We start from the raw sequence: 14,475 nt of genomic DNA, 5'->3' as shown, positions 1-14,475 counted from the left end.
TATTTGAGACTGACAGACAGAGAGAGAAAGCGGCAGATAGAGAGAGCGAGAATGGGCGCGCCAGGGCTTCCAGCCACTGCAAACGAACTCCAGACGCGTGCGCCCCCTTGTGCATCTGGCTAACGTGGGTCCTGGGGAACCGAGCCTCGAACCGGGGTCCTTAGGCTTCACAGGCAAGCGCTTAACCGCTAAGCCATCTCTCCAGCCCCAAGACTGTAAACATTTTAAACACCCATAGTTTTACGAAGTAATAAGAGTGAAGTATTTATTTTGGTAGAAAATGACCTAACTTGAAATACTAAGTGCAGGCAACTCAATATGTGATATAATTTTAAAAAATAATCAATATATTACAAAGCAGATCCCAATGGCTTGCAGAGGTCATACCACACATATTTGCTACTGGAATCCTTAATATAGTAACACACTTTTCCTTGTTAGAATATTTTAAGTACCTTCAGATCTGACAGTGCATACAAAGGTGACTATAGAAAACTCAATGTGAAGCCATCAATACTTACTTCATGTTATCCAAACAAATTTATAGGCAAAACATTTGTTTTTCCAAAGTAACTCCAGATAGGTTATAATCTAGCTTTATCATCCAAGTAAAACAAGGCGCATTTGGACATTTAAATATGTATATGCAGAACATATTTCGCAGTTACAGTTTTAAGAGGAAAAGGACAAAAAGATAATTGCTTTTCAATTAATAATTTAGCATCTCGCAAAGACCATAGGAAAAATGATAAATCTGGCCAAAGCACCATAACATAATGAAAGATCCAGGAAGGAGAAGAGAAAATATCAATGTGTATATTTCCGGATCATTAGCATACAGCTAATGCAGGGAATACAGGGAGGAAAGTGAGGGAAAGATCACATATCAGGACATTGGGGAGGCGATTGCAGTGTAGCTCCAAATGAGTAGAGCAAAATCACTGACGGGAAACTATTATCTTTATTTCAGATCTCTATGTAAAGCAGAGTACTTACAACATGAGAGGCAAAGTAAGGGACATCAGCTACCATTCTGCTTCCAGAAGGCTTCCAAGACCCTTGGGAGAAGGTTCTCATTGATGAAAGAGATATAAAAATCTGAAATGGGGAGTATGCATTAAGCTCTATTTTTAAGCAAAACTATGGCTTTTTTTTCTTTAAGTTAAAAATGAGTCTCCATGGGTTGGAGACATGGCTTAGTAGTGAAAGCACTTGCCTGTGCAGCCTAAGGACCCGGGTTCCATTCCCCAGAGCCAAAACAAGCCAGATGCACATGGTGGTGCGTGCGTCTGAAGTTGACTTGCAGTGGCTAGAGGCTCTGGTGTGCCTGTTCTCTCTCCCTCCCTCTGCCCCTCCCTTTCATTCTCTCTCTTTCTTATTCTCTCTCTCGTAAATAATTACAAAAACATAAAAATTGAATGTCTAAATATATTAATATAACCCTTATTGGAAAACTGGCAGAACAGAAAGTTGAATTTACTCACACTGTATAAACCAGCAATTCTATTCCTAATAATTTATGCAAAAGAAATGCAAGTGTGTGTTTTAACTGAAAGGCTCATATTTAGAGGAACAGTGTGTGTCACACCTCTAAACCTATAAACTGCACATTTGCCCAACAACAAGAGATGCATATGCTTCATTCCATTTCCACAAGGGAAAGGGGACAATGCCCCAAATCAATGTTGAATAAGTGGAGCAGATCATTACTAACAATGTACCATGACATTATCTCATCCATAGGAAGTACAGCCCATGGCAACAGCTCGTAGGTGCACATGAAACGAGTGAGGGTTCGGGTGACCTTTGAAAGTAGGAGGCGGTAGATGGGAAGAAGAGGTGGGGTGCGGGGGTAGGACACCAGGTCTCCCACTGTTGTGTGTTGCTCTGTGATGTTAACCACATCCCAACGACGACTGCATGTGGGGAACTACCTATGTGTGATCGAGAGGGTTTCCTGCACATGTGATTGTCTACACTGCAGTCCCAAAGAAAACAGAAATCCTAGAATAAATTAACAAATATGTGGCTGGAAGTAAATTTCCAGCAACATCTGATACATTAGTACGTAATGATTAAAACAAAAAACAAAAACAAAAAAACAGGACTACAGAGACTGCTTAGCGGTTAAGGCACTTGCCTGTGAAGCCTAAGGATCCAGGTTCAATTTTCCAGGTCCCATGTAAACCAGATGCACATGGTGGTACACGCATCTGGAGTTCGTTTGCAGTGGCTGGAGGCCCTGGTATGCCCATTTTCTCTCTCTCTCTCTCTCCCTCTCTCTTAAATAAATAAATAAACAAATAAACTTATAAAAAACTGCTAAGAAGTTTGGGAGAGAAAACAAGAACCAAATGAGATTCTGAGCTCGTCTTAATATTTCCAGAACACTGTACCTGAAAGTACAAGTCATTTGTCAAATCAGTAACCAGTCTCAAAGAGAGCATTGTCTCCTATAACTGATATTTTTTAGGAAATATAAAACAAACAAACACCAGGGCTGGTGAGATGGCTCAGTATTTAAGGTGCTAACCTGCAAAGCCTCAGGATCCAGGTTTGATTTCCCAGTACCCATGTAAGCCAGTGCACATGGTAGCCCACGCATCTGGAATTTGTTCACAGTGGCTAGAGGCCCTGGCACACCCATCCTCATATTCTCATTCTCTCTCTCCCTCTCTCTCTCTCTCTCTCTCTCTCTCTCATAGATAAATAAATAAATAAAAACATTTTTAAAACACCAACACTAATTCTGAAATGTTGTTTGTGAATACAATACTTCATTAAAACAATTTCTTTTATTCTCTGATTTGATTTTGGACTTAAGACTTCAATGTTGTGAAGAGCTTTTTAAAAAAAAATGACATCACTTTCTGTTTAATCTTCATACACACTTGAAATTCTTGGAGACAAAATATAATTCTGAAGCCATGTATATATTTTTAAAACCACAGGATCAATCATAAGGAGATCTGCTTCATCGATATCACTTCAAGTCAGCTATTTTGCTTCCTTGTTAACCTCAAAGTGGTTACACTGATCATTGCTCAGTAGAATCCGTTTGCCTTTAGATACCAGATTTCCTTGCTGAGCATCCTGTGAAGCTAGGCACCGCCATATGAATGGTATTCTGCCTAGATCCTAGGTGTGCTTTGTACAGCAACTATCTTCAGATGTGTGTGTGTGTGTGTATGTAAAATTTATTTGAAAGAGAAAGGGGAGGGAGAAAGAGGAAGATACATATGTATAGAGAGAAAGGGTATGTCAGAGCCTCCAGCTACTGCAAAAGAACCCCTGACTCTTGCACCACCTTGTACATCTGTCTTATGTGGGTGCTGGGGAATAGAATCTGGGTCCTCAGGCTTCACAGGCAAGCTCCTTAACTTCTAAGCCATCTCTTCAGCCCTAGAGCAACTATCTGGTGTAGAGACATTGCAAGCTGAACTCTGGAAGACATGCATTAAAGATGGCAAAGCTTCCTGCTGAGTAGGTAAGTCCTCAACCAGTCTTTTTATGTATTTCACTGCTACAGGTTTTGTTGCAAGCATCAGCTTATCCTCAGCCAGATCCACTGGTAACACATGTTGGGAATCTAAATAATATTATCTTTTTATGTGTAGGAAAGTGAGGTTTTCTGTTAACTCCTCGTCCCTAGTGGAGATGTGAGAGATAATATAAGTTATGCATTTTAGCAAAAGAGACCATGATTTAGATTTACTTTATTCTTAAGATAGTCAGAGTTGAAGAATGAGGTAGGGTTAGAAAAAAAGGGGGGTACAATATCTGGAATGACATACACCTAGTGGGATAACAAACCTTGCAATTTTTTCCCTGGATTTTCTTATTATTTGTGGCCTACCATCACTGGCGGCAGCTGTGTGTATCCTGTCACACACACAGGGGATGGTGGAGGGGATGCCAGTGGAGAAAAAGAGGGATGGTCGCTTCTCAAGCAGAGAAGAAGCGAAGTTAATGGCAAGAACTGCTCCTTCCGTAGATGACAGATATAAAACATTGGACTTTCTTCCTTGAACCAATGAGTTTATAATATCATATAACTTCTGTGGATATAAGGTCATTGCCATCAGCCCAATTTATTATGTTCTCTCTCTGAGAGTAATTCAAAATTTCTAATGCATGCTTTTGTGCACAGATGTAGCTGATGGCCCCCTCTCAAAACCTTACAGTTAGCTTTTAAGTAAAAACAAGAATCCTTCATCTCTACATTCCTGGGTTGTAGGACAAATGTCATGCAAGAGGGTCCCAAGAGGAAACAGGATGAGGGGGAATTAAGACAATCAAGACTGAGAGTGATATTTGCCATAAGGCAGTGCTTCCAAATCTGAACAATATTACATGACTAGCGATACAATTCCTTCTCAACCAGAAACCTTCAGAAATAAGTGAGCTGATGTGTTGGAGCAGAGAAGCCACATGGACATCACTGAGAAAAGAAACAGGGCAGGTAAGAAGCAAGCATGGGGCTGGAGAGATGGCTTAGCGGTTAAGCGCTTGCCTGTGAAGCCTAAGGACTCCAGTTCGAGGCTCGATTCCCCAGGACCCACGTGAGCCAGATGTACAAGGAGGTACACGCGTCTGGAGTTCATTTGCAGTGGCTGGAAGCCCTGGCATGCCCATTCTCTCTCTGTCTCTTTCTCTCCCTCTCTCTCGGTCTCTCTCAAATAAATAAATAAAAATGAACAAAAAATATTTAAAAAAAGAAGCAAGCATGAACCAATGGTTGGGAGCACCTGAGCTGAAGAAAATCCAACTAAAGTTAAGTCATTTTATAGCTGTCCATAAAACCTGTTTCTGCCTCTAACCAAGAGAGCTTTTACAATTAGAATATGGCACTTTAATAATATCAGACGTTCCTTGCAAAAGACACGTTGATTTTTAAACATTAAAGCCCATCTATTTTAATTACAAACTTTTACTTCAGATCCTATTTTTACATATGGCATAGTGTGGCACTGAAACATTTATCATTTAAGCTAGCTCCAACTTTGAGACTCACTTAACAAGTTCTTTCAGACCCAAATGAGCTTGGCAACAGCTGTTAATCAGTGAGCTCCCTCATCCTCCCCTTCCAGTTCTGTCTTAGCTAAAAATAGCCTCTAAATCTGGTCATTTGATACTTTCTTTTGGGGTTCATTTCTACCCCTGCTTGATAGAGCAGGATTGCTGTGACTAAAAATCAGAGAGGATACACCGCAAAACTGTCAGCCACGTGCCCTGCAGACACTGTGCTAAACATGCTACGCCATGTGTTTATGAAGTAAAAGTGGCAGAATTCTGAATACAGCAGAAGATGAGTGACTTATTCATCTGATTTTAGCATGTTTAGCATTAGAGCCCTCACGTCAAGGTTGACAGATAGTATACTCTGATTGTTAGGAGACCATGCTAGATGGCTTTTCATTTCTCATCAACTAATTGTTTGTTTGGTTTTTTTTTCTACCAACCTCATTAAATTTGGCTATGTCCAGTGAACTGTGAAGTCATGGCACATACTGCTGAGTTTCCATTCAATATCTATTCACGCTCCCTTTCAATCTCTTTTGGGCAACGCTTACGTTGTTTACTCAGTAACATATCCAGTAACAAACATCAGCTCCACGGGAACCTTTCAAGCTGGGGGCAAGTATGGGAGAAAGAGATATAAGCAGAAGTTTCCGAGAAATTCCTTGCTTCCCTGACTTAAGACAATAAATAACGTTTCAGCTTTCTTTCATGCCCTGTCGTGCTTGGAATGAGCCAGAAGTTCACAAGGGGAGTCACACCACCTAAGATTATGACAATTGACGCAGGACTGGTCAGTGTGCAAGAACGACAGAGAAGGCGGCCTCTACCCTTTCCCACGAGACAAATGAATTACTAGGAACTTCAATTGCTGTTGGTTTTCTGTCACTTGCAGCTGAATACACATCTAGCTGATAAAGTGACCATTGAATGATTTTGCAGCAAAGCCCACTTGCTTTATAAAACGTGAACATTCGAAAAGATCCTCGGGTGGCAAGCTACAGTCACACCACCTTCTTAACGTTCATTACGTGGACATGCATTAATTTAGCTTTTGTTGGAGTTAATGTTTTCTTCAATCACCTCTTTCCTTGAAAGCATTTTTAAAGTAAATATGCGCAAATTGTCTACCTTAGAAACTGCAAAAGATGCAGAGATATTTATGTGTCTAATTCAATGCTGGCTTCCTTTCCTGAGCTATTAATTCATTTGGTATAAAATGCACTATAATTGAATGCTGTTCTTGCAGTTTGTGCACACCAGTTATCATGCTAATGTGCACAAAAGGTTTCATCCAGCATGAATGTATGCACTAAAGCCCAGACTTTGTCTCAGCAAATGCTGACAGACTCAATAAACTTGCTGACAATTTCCAAACTCTGTCCAGATAGGGTATGGCTGTACAAACATCACTATAGGGCCTGCTGGGAAAACGGATGCTTTCCATGGTGGGCAGCTGCTTTGGTCATGTTAAAGTAATTTATATGTACATGTGTGTGTGCGTCATATGACTATATTGAAACATGCCTTGTAATTCTTTGGTAGCTAATTCTACAACATGAATTTCAATAAAATGTACCTTCTCTTCAAAATTTCCTTTCATCCCATGGTTAAAACTCTAAAACTCACTCTGAAACCTGGCACCTTATTGATGTTACTATCTTTAGAAAAAGCCATGCTTGGTGATTTTAGTGAGTGTGCCAAACTGTATGGTGACTTCAAGTGTCCAATGATTGAGTTACAGAAAGAGATGCACAGAGGAAAACCAAAACAAATAGAATTTCCTTCTTATCAAAAGGTACTGTTTTCATTTGGAAGAGTTTTTACTCATTTAGTTGCTCTTTAATTGACAAATTAGCAAGACATGATTGAAAGAGGAATGAAAACATTTCGACCTTTTGGAAGCTCAGTCCCAGATTAGCTTCTCCATAATCACCCAGTGAACCTTGGCAATGGCCAACGTCAGCTTGAACACTGAGGCAGGGTCGCTTAAAAGTGAAATCTTCCCTCTTGAACAAGTTGGAAAAGGAGGAGAGTTAGTGCCATTTAATTAATGAAACTGATCTAAAGAGGCTTCTCTCCTCATCCCTGTTGGAGAGATGAAAACCAAGAACCCATTTATGCCAACAAAATAGATAAGATCATTCATTATGTAAATATGCCCTTTATAGTCATATCCCAGCTATAAGGTGAATAATATACCCATGAATAATTGACAGTTGGTGGCATTTAATATTTATTAAGTGCCTTTTATATGGATTTGAGTCAAGCAAATCCATTCCATGAACCCAGTGACAATATCTGTTTAATGATTTATGGGGCATCTAAATATGAGGAGCAATGTTCTGTGTAAGAGACAGATAGAAATTGTATGATGGGGATTTCAATGTTGATGGGACAATGTTCTGTTTTCTATTTTTTTTTCATGTGCTAAGTTCCTTTGAGAAAAAAAATACTAGCTTGTTATTTTTTTAAGATATTTTTATTCATTTATTTGAGAACAAGGCAGACAGATAGAAAGAGGAAAAGACAGAAGGAGAGAAAGTAAATGAATGAGTATGGACATTCAGGGCCTCCTGCCACTGCAAACAAACAAGACACATATACCACTTTGTGCATCTGGCACTACAGGGGCACTGTGGAATCAAACTCAGGTCATCAGACTTTGCAAGCAAGTACCTTAGCTGCCAAGCCATCACTCCAACCCCCTAGTTTGTTGTTTTATCATAGCGTTAGCATATAGAGAGTCTTAGGTGTCATTATGGCATTTTCTAACACAATTTGTTTTACTTGATTTTCCTACCCCATCTTTTCATTCCTCTAACCCTCTCTGTGCCCCTCTCTCTTATAGGTCATACATGTCCTTTTGCTCTTCCCAGCCCTTCCTCTGAATCTCTTTTCACCCTCTCTTGGTCATCTTTCTAGGTTTTTACCTCTTTACATCTTTCTAGGATTTATAGGTTTTCACCTGTTTGCCCATTCACACACATACGTATAAGAATTACAAGCTAGGATCTTCATAAGAGAGAGAACACATGCAGTTTAGGGCTTTCTAAGGTTGGGTCACCTTGCTTAATATAATTATTTCTGATCCACCCATGATGCTGAAAATTCCATGATTTCATTTTTAACTGCTTAAGTAAAATTCTGTTGTGTATATGGACCAACCACATTTTAATTATCAATTCATCCATTCATAGCTGGTTCTATTTAGTAACTGTTGTCTACAGACCAGGAATAAACACCTGTGTGTGCATATCTCTCTCATAGAATACAAAGTCCTCTGAGTAAATGCCCAGGAGTATTATTGCTGGCTCATATACACTTCTATTTTTAACTTTTCATGAGAAACCTCCACACTAATTCCATCCTGGCTATCCTCATTTGTACTCCTATTAGGTAATGAATACAAGTTCCTCTTTGGGGGCTGCAGAGATGACTTAGCAGTTAAGCGCTTGCCTGTGAAGCCTAAGGACCCTGGTTCAAGGTTTGATTCCCCAGGACCCACGTTAGCCAGATGCACAGTGGGGGGGGGGGCATGCAGCTGGAAATCATTTGCAATGGCTAGAGGCCCTGGTGTGCCCATTTTCCCTCTCTCTCTATCTGCCTCTTTCTCTCTCTCTGTTGCTCTCAAATAAATAAAGGTTCCACTTTTTATGAGAAAATCCTAGTTTTCTTTCTTTTTTCAGATAGAAAAATGATGCCACCTGAGATAATTTGTGATGAATGCTGAAGGTTCTATGATCAAGACCTTGAAGGATGGATTTTTAAAATTTTTTTGTTCATTTTTATTTATTTATTTGAGAGCGACAGACACAGAAAGAGGCAGAGAGAGAAACAGAGAGACAGGATATGCGTGCCAGGGCCTCCAGCCACTGCAAAGGAACTGAAGAAGCATGTGCCCCTTGTGCATCTGGCTAACCTCGTGGATCCTGGGGAATCGAGCCTCCAACTGTGGTCCGTAGGCTTCACAGGCAAGCACTTAACCACTAAGCCATCCCTCCAGCCCCTGATGGATGGATTTTGAAAGGTGGCTGTTGTAGTTGCCTTCCTGTTGTTGGGACAAAGTACCAGACCAAAAGCAGCTGGTGAGAGGAAAACTGTTGATTTTGGCTTACAGTCTCAAAAGGAAGCTCCATGATGGCAGGGACAAGACGGTCAAGCTGAGGCTGGACATCACCTCCTTGCCCTACCAGGGAACAACAGCCACAGGAGAAAGAACCACACTCCAGCAAAGGGGAGGTGGCTTTAACACCTCTAAGCCCAGCCACAAGCTCACACCTGCTCCAGCCAGACTTCAGTTCCCAAACTACCACCAGCTGGGGACCAAGCATTCAGAACCTATGAGTTTATGGGAGACACTAGATTCAAACCACCATAGTGTGGTACTCCAAAAGAATAACAGTTCAATCAAATGAGAGTCTGAAAGAGCAATGAAAGCTCAGAAAAGTCATCCCTTTCAGCTGAAATACACGCACAATATGGGTAAAACATCCTTGATAAGTAGGATGGAACTATCATTTAAAAATGGCTTATTGTGGACTTTAAATCCTTTTGAGAAGACAGTAGCAAGAAAGACAATAATCTGGTTTGTAGTGTCTTAAGTTCATATCCTCTTCCCCAGCAGAGATATATGTGTTCTAAGAAAAGAAGCAAGGCTGGCAATGTTCAGGATTGATTTTATCTTTGCTTATTCCACATATGATTAAGCAGATATAGGAAGTTTTCTACTGTGTTGAAACAGCTGAAGTCTTATTTTTAATTCAGCTAATTTGCTAAGTGTGTGATTAAAATTACTATTTTTCCAAGAACCCAAATATTGAAATGCCCACTTAGCTCTAGCCATCAATTTTATTTTGGTCAATAGTAGCAACATTGACACCATCTCTTCATTCCTGCCTCCTCAGTCCTTAATTTCTTAACCATCTAATCTTTGTGGGTATTTAGCATGAAAAAAATAGAATATATCAATTTATTAAATTAAAATGTGAAATGATGACTTATTTTCAATAGAAATGCCAGAGCATCGGAATTCCCCACCCGCCGAGTTTTAATCTTAGAGGACCACTACTCCCCAAGCAGTTTCTCATTGACTGAAACATACGGTGGTTGTCTGCACTTTGTAAATGACCCAGACAACGCCTCTGGTATTAGTTAGCAAAGTACATCCCAGATAGGTCTAGCCTTTCTAAATATCAAAATCAAGCCACGGTCTCAAGCAGAACATCTATCATAGAAACATTTCTACAATAAACATTTTTAAAGTAACCAAAAAATATCCAGAGACAGTTATTTGAGAGAGCACTCAGATTTATGTGACCACATTAAACAATGGATGTGTGTGAGAGTAAGCTTACAGATACGCACTTGGACTCATCACACAGATATGGGAAGTACTAGCGCAGAGTTGAGACAAATGTAATTACAATGGATAAGCAACTGGAAAGTACTCTTCATTGCTGAAGATAAAAACAAGGTAGAACTTTAGGCCACCTGAACAAACCAATGTGTTGAGAAAATTATTATATTCAATATGGTTTAAATGACATATTATTGGAGCATTGCCACTTGATACATGCTCCTTTCAAACTAATATGACAAAGTGTAGCAGAAATTTCGAAGGGATCAGTTCCACACAAGTTAAAAAGTATGAACAGGGCTGGAGACATTGCTTAATGGTTAAGGCGCTTGCCTGAGAAGCCTAAGGACCCAGGTTCGATTCCCCAGGTCCCATGTTAGCCAGATGCACATGGTGGTGCATGTGTCTGGAGTTCGTTTGCAGTGACTAGAGATCCTGGTGCACCCATTCTCTCTCTCTCTCCCCGCCCCTCTGTATCAAATAAATAAATAAATAATGATTAAAAATAAAAAATATGAACAAAGCAGGACTTGGTAGCACATATATCTTTAATCTCAGCACTCAGGAGCTAAGGTAGGAAAATCACCATGAGTTCGAGGCCAGTCTGCGCTACAAAGTGACTTCTAAGTCAGCCTGACAAACAAACAAAACAAAAAGATGTTCACAAAGACATTAACACATCAGTTAAAAGAAAATGGAAACATCACAAATACCTGATAGTTTGATAACCCTCATTTCAAAAGTAAAATTGTAATTGTTTTAATTTTTTTATTTATATTTCACCAGTTTTTTTTACACTTAATACAATATTATTAGTTTTGGTATACAAAAAAATCTTCTGATATAATTTTACTTTTAATGCATGCATAATCTAATGTGAAAAATGAATAAAAATTTATTAACTGGTTGATTTTTTCATAGCAATTACAAATTGTTTAATATATTTATTTATTTGAGAGAGGAAGAGAAGAAGAGAGAGAGGCAAACAGAGAGAGAATGGGCACACCAGGGCCTCTAGCCGCTGTAAACAGGCTCCAGACTCATGCACCACCTTGTGCATCTGGCTTATGTGGGTCCAGGGGAAGGAAGTGAACACAGACCCTTTGGCTTTGCAGGCAAGAACCTTAACCCCTAAGCCATCTCTCCAGCCCCAATTAGAAATTATTAAGAAAATATTTTAACATGGTTAGAGCCTTTGAAATTCTCTTTTATGCATACATAACATTTATGCAATAACAGCTGCTTAATTACAGTATGGTTGTAATTCAGCCCAATAAATTCAATGGTATAACTTACAGTCACATTTTTTCTTAATTTTTATATTTATTTACAAGTTGAGAGAGAGAGGGAGAGAAAGAGGGAGCGAGAGAATGAGCAAGTCAGGGCGTCTAGCTGCTACAAATGAACTCCAGATGCATGCACCCCTTTGTGCATCTGACTTTACATGGGCATTGAAGAATCAAACCCAAAGCCTAATGACCCAAGTTGGAGTCCCCAGGACCCACATCAAGGCAGATTCAGTGAGGCATGCATCTGGAGTTCGTTTGCCTTGGCTAGAAGCCCACACACACCTATTCTCTCTCTCTCTCTCTCTCTCTCTCTCTCTCTCTCTCTCTCTCTCACTCTCACTCTCACTCTCTCATTTCTATATTTGTCTCTCTTCTCTCTCTGCTTGCAAATAACTAAATAAAAATGTTTAACCATTAAAGACTGGAGGGATGGCTTAGCGGTTAAGGCATTTGCCTGCAAAGCCAAAGGATCCCTGTTCGACTCTCTACTGCCCACCAAGCCAGATGCACTAGGGGTGCACACACTGGAGTTCATTTGCAGTGGCTGGAGGCCCTGGCCTGCCCATGCAGCCTCCCTCCCTCTCATTCTCTCTCTTTCTCTCTTCCTCCCTCTTCCTCTGTCAAATAAATAAATAAACTATTTAATAATGTTTAATCTTTAAGACTTTTTTTCTCTTTTTTGGTTTATTTTTATTTATTTATTAGAGAGCAACAGACTGACAGAGAAAGAGGGAGAGAGAGAGAGAAAAAAAGAGAGAGAGAGAATGGGCACGCCAGGGCCTCCAGCCACTGCAAATGAATTTTAGACACGTGCGCCCCCTTGTGCATCTGGCTAACGTGGGTCCTGGGGAATCAAGCCTTGAACCGGGGTCCTTAGGCTTCACAGGCAAGTGCTTAACCGCGAAGCCATCTCTCCAACCCTCATTTATGCTTTATATTCCTGAAATATTCAATTACTTTTAGTAGTCATATATATATATATGTGTATATATATATATATATGTATATATATATATATATATATATATACATAGATATGTGTACAAATATGTTTAAAATGTCTACCATATACTCTATAATACTAATACAAAGCATATTACTTTTTAGACTTATTATTTCACCATTCACATATATTCCAAACCCTATGAACACTTCTCATTCTTCTGTCTTTACCTGTTTAATGTGTATTCACAATATTGTAACATGAAAGACTTCTCAATCATGTGATTTCAGTGACTAAATCCAAGGTGCTATTGAAAACAGAAAAATAAATAAAGACGAATGTTAGTTTAATATTAAGTTGAGGAAAGCTTTCAGATAAATGGTAAATTATATTTCCAAGCGATAAGTAATTTGTAATAGACTGTCAGAAAGAGATGGCTTAGCGGTTAAGGCATTTGTCTGCAAAGCCAAAGGACCTAGGTTTGAGCCAGATGCACAAAGTGGCGCATGTGTCTGGAGTTCATTTGCGGTGGTTGGAGGCCCTTGGGGGTGCCCATTCTTTCTCTCTCCTTCTGTCTGACTCTGTCTCTCTCAAATACATAAAATATTATAAAAAATCTAGGTGGAATCTTAGATCTCATGTAACAAGCTGAGAAAAATACTTCTACTAAAAAATAAGGTTAATTTCACAATATAGAAAAGTTAGATACAAACATATAATTCATAAAAGGGAAAACAAAAGATGCACATGAAAAGAAATGTGGCCTCTATGTTCACTAATTAAACTTGGCATTGGGCTGGGGAGATGGCTTAGAAGTTAAGGCGTTTGCCTATGAAGCCTAAAAACCCAGCTTCAATTCTCCAGGACCCACGTTAGCCAGATGCACAAGGGGGCTCATGTGTCTGGAGTTCGTGTGCAGCGGCTGGAGGCCCTGGAGAACCCATTCTCTTTGTGTCTCTCTGCCACTTCCTCTGTCTCTTTCTCTCTCTCTACTAAATAAATAAAGTTAAAAAATACTGGAATTCACTCTGTAGTCTCAGGGTGGCCTCAAACTCAAAGTGATCCTCCTACCTCTGCCTCCCAAGTGCTAGGATGAAAGGCGTGTGTCACCATGCCCGGCTTGGCAAGTCTTTATTACCAGAACTCAATACCTACAATGCACGCATAAGGTTGTATTACACATTGTATTCATACTGCTCAAAGCCTCTCCGGATGTCTCTTGCAACGCTCTCTTTCTCTGTGATACACATCATGTCTAGAATCAGTTCTAACACAACACTTCAGGACCTGCCTGAAAAGATGCTTACTTTAGCTGGGTGTGGTGGTGCAGGCCTTTCACCCCAGCACCCGGGAGGCAGAGGTAGGAGGATCGCTTTGAGTTCGAGGCCACCCTGAGACTACAGAGTGAATTCCAGGTCAGCTTGGACTAGAGTGAGACCCTACCTCAAAAAAAAAAAAAAAAAAAAAAAAAAGCAATGCTTTGATGTCATAAAAACAAAAAGTGCCAGGGGTTAGGGAGATGGCTGATGACATGGGTGTCAAGCAAGGGTGAGTTTGCACCAGTAAAATTTACATGAAGTTCGATCCTGTGACATGTGTATGATAAGAAGGGAGGCAGAGAAATGAGACCCCAGAAGCAAATAAATAATGCAGCCATGAACAATGACAGGCCCTGACTGACACATGGTCAAAGACAAGGAAAAACACCAATTTGTCTTCAGACCTCCACACACATGCTGACACGAAACAAGCATGCAAACATATGTTTTAGACACACAGCCGAGCACCTGATATTAAAGAGAATGATTAAAGATAAAGACATAAAATTATTTTATAGAGGTTTATGTAAAGGGCAGACAGGCTGG

At 39.9% G+C, this 14,475-nt stretch overlaps 1 protein-coding gene across 3 annotated transcripts in view; it reads right to left on the bottom strand.

The window, feature by feature from the left end:
• Positions 1 to 14,475, bottom strand: part of Pde4d (phosphodiesterase 4D) — a 1,345,132-nt gene that overhangs the window by 766,930 nt on the left and 563,727 nt on the right. The gene's annotated exons all lie outside the window — the stretch shown is intronic.

The sequence above is a fragment of the Jaculus jaculus genome, chromosome 20, assembly GCF_020740685.1.
Source record: "Jaculus jaculus isolate mJacJac1 chromosome 20, mJacJac1.mat.Y.cur, whole genome shotgun sequence".
Taxonomy (NCBI): Eukaryota; Metazoa; Chordata; class Mammalia; order Rodentia; family Dipodidae; genus Jaculus; species Jaculus jaculus.
This window is presented reverse-complemented; position numbering and strand designations above follow the sequence as displayed.